The sequence below is a fragment of the Octopus bimaculoides genome, chromosome 11 (assembly GCF_001194135.2).
Source record: "Octopus bimaculoides isolate UCB-OBI-ISO-001 chromosome 11, ASM119413v2, whole genome shotgun sequence".
Classification (NCBI taxonomy): domain Eukaryota; kingdom Metazoa; phylum Mollusca; class Cephalopoda; order Octopoda; family Octopodidae; genus Octopus; species Octopus bimaculoides.
The window spans coordinates 41,593,822-41,596,946 of NC_068991.1; the positions used below are offsets into that span (position 1 = coordinate 41,593,822).

At 39.9% G+C, this 3,125-nt stretch overlaps 1 protein-coding gene across 1 annotated transcript in view; it reads right to left on the reverse strand.

Moving 5' to 3' along the window:
* Window positions 1-3,125, reverse strand: part of LOC106872600 (kielin/chordin-like protein) — a 131,980-nt gene that overhangs the window by 73,052 nt on the left and 55,803 nt on the right. The gene's annotated exons all lie outside the window — the stretch shown is intronic.

Below are 3,125 nucleotides of genomic sequence, written 5' to 3' on the forward strand. Positions count from 1 at the left end.
AAACTCAAGAGCACCAACGAATTTGAATCAAACTGTTTTGATCCATACATATAACTCCCAATAAATTTGTTGAGTGCCCTTCTTTTGTTTGTCCCCTCGCTCATATATATATAAACGGCGGTGCATCAGCATGGCCGCAGCTCTCAGCTGAAACTATAAAATATGTATTCATTCTGTTGAAGAGCGTAGCTCGAAACGTCAAAGACTTTCCGTATTCCTGAGCGTCATACTAATATATACTTTTGTTATTTACACCACCTGTCCTCGTCTGTTGTTATTTTTTGTATATTCTCCCATATATATATATATATACTAGCTTAAAATCCGCACTCTGTGCGATCTTTTAACCTAGCTTCTGCGGAGGGCTAATTGCGCCTGCAGCCCAAAACTAAAGAGGGATAAATAGCATGACTATAATATGTGGTGTTTGATCAGAGGTTAAGGGCGGATGAGAATTAATTCTGTAATGCAATCGTTCCAGTCCCACATTGAATTCCTACGTTGAATTTCTACTGATTTTCAATCCCAGGTTCATCCTGATTGCAAAAAGTAATAACATGTCTATGTAGAGCATATGTAGTGAGAGATACAGGGGTTCCGGACAGATAGAATTTCGCGACTATTATTATTATTATTATTATTATTATACATACATACATACATACATACATACATACATACATACATAAAAGACTCCCTTCAGTCATGAATGACCATGGGATTGCACCTAGAAAGTTACCCTCTGAGGCACAAGTCTTGACAAGGTTGTTTGTGGAAAGCCAGCAGTCACCCATGCGAACCAGCCTCCCCTCTCCATACCACCGATGTTATCCAAGGGAAAGGCAAAGGCCGATACAGTTTGGCACCAGTGACGTCATAACTCATTTCCACAGCTGAGTGGAATAACGTGAAAATAAAGTGTCCAACTCAAAAACACAACACGTAACCCGGTCCTGGAATCGAACTTACTACCTCATGATTATGAACCCGATGCTTTAACTACTGAGCCATGTGCCTTCGCACACACACACACACACACACACACACACACACACGCACACACATGTACACACAAACACACATGTACACACAAACACACATGTACACACATACACACATGTACACACATACACATACACACATGTACACATACACACATGTACAGACATACACACATGTACACACATACACATACACACATGTACAGACATACACACATGTACACACACACACGCACACATGTACTAGCGAGACTCCCGGCCTTCAGCCCGGTTTGTACTATGTTAAAATGTATTCATAAGGTACATATTAACATCTATCGGAATTTTTCATTTTCCTTACAATAAAAGTTGTAAAAGAGTATTTAAATATTGCATGACAAAATTTTAAGGATTTATTTATGATACCTATATACAAAAGGTAATAAAGATAATAATAGAGAAATGTATTGTACAAAAATTACAAAACATTTACAGAACTTCAGTATATACAGTGTTTTTAACTTTTTACGTCGGAGCATATATGAAGAGTCTCTGTGGGCTTCCTACATACAATTGACCACGTGAGAAACAACCCTCTTCTAGATGGAAACAGACAACCTGCAGTGTTAGACCTTGGGACTTATTAATGGTCAATGCGTAACTGACTCTGACTGGGAATTGCAATCGTTTGAAACGAAAGGGGACATCTGTTGGTATTGGTGGTATTCTAGGTATAAATACAATGTCTCCCTTACCACATCCAGTGAGAATTTTTGCTTCGATAATGTGAGGTTGTAATCCAGTCACAATCATATGTGTACCATAGCACAACCTTGGCTGATCCAGGTTTCTGAGAAGCACGATGACTGCATCCTTCTTCAATTCAAGTTGTGTGGCGGCAAACCGGACGGTTCCAGACTGTTGAGGAATTCAACAGGATAATGAACAGCATCGTCCTCGAGAACAACTTTGTCGATAGATTTATTGATGTAGCTATCTCCATCTCCCCTCTGTCACACTTGTTTTTCTCCCTAACCCCCTTTCTATCTGTCTCATATATTTTCTCTCTAGAGAGAAAAAGAGGTAGAGGTAGTGAGAGAGACACACATATGCAACTAGAGTAAGAGAGAGAGAGAGAGAGAGAGAGAGAGAGAAAGAGGAAGATAGTGAGAGAGATAGAGACATAGAGAGGGACATATATATAAAGAGAAAGCAGAGGTCAGGCATCTCACTTGTTTTTTCTTCGTAAGCCCCTTTCTCTGTCTGTCTCTCATGTGTTTTTTCTCTAGAGAGAAAACGAGGTAGAGGTCATGAGAGAGACATACACATACAATCAGAGAGAGAGAGAGAGAGAGAGAGAGAGAGAGAGAGAGAGAGAGAGAGAGAGAGAGAGAGAGAGAGAGAGAGAGAGAGAGAGGGGGAGCTAATGAAAGAGATAGAAACATAGAGAGGAACATATAGAAAGTAGAGGTCCGGCGGTGACTTCAAAGGAATAAATATAATGTATAAAGCTAGAGAAAGCTGGAGGTGGATTGAGTGGTAGGTAGAGTACTTTTTCATTATAAAAAAACATTACAGTGAAATAGAAAGTATGTGAAGTATATTTGCCACTTAAATACGGCTAGACCCTAAGGGTGAATGCTACTGTTGCTTTTAGCTCCAGGAGAACTTCTCCTCCAGCTGGCTATTGACACACTTTCTGTGTCCTGTCGGTATTTGCAAAGGGAAGCCATCCTTCCCATCGTCGATCTGACGTGATACACACGGGCCCGGCTTTCTGGGTAGTTACCCTTCGTCAGCGTACGACAATCACCGATCTTCGATGCGAAGGGCTCCCAATGCAAGTACATATATACTTTTTCCAATGGTGGATTGCTAGAAATAGGAGCCAATACACCACCAACTCGCCCCCCCACCAATCCGTTTTCGGAAAATAAGTGCACAGTTATCTGCGAAATGATGAAATTAATTTAAATGACTTAAAAAAACCTGAAATATTATCAATTTTATTTTCAGCAGCCAGCGTAGAGACAAAGAAACAAACTTTACTTTTTATATTTAGTGTTTTCAGCGATCAACGTACAAACAAAGAAACGCTGCTTTTTAGAAGGATATATAGACATTACGGTGAAATAGGCAGTAAGT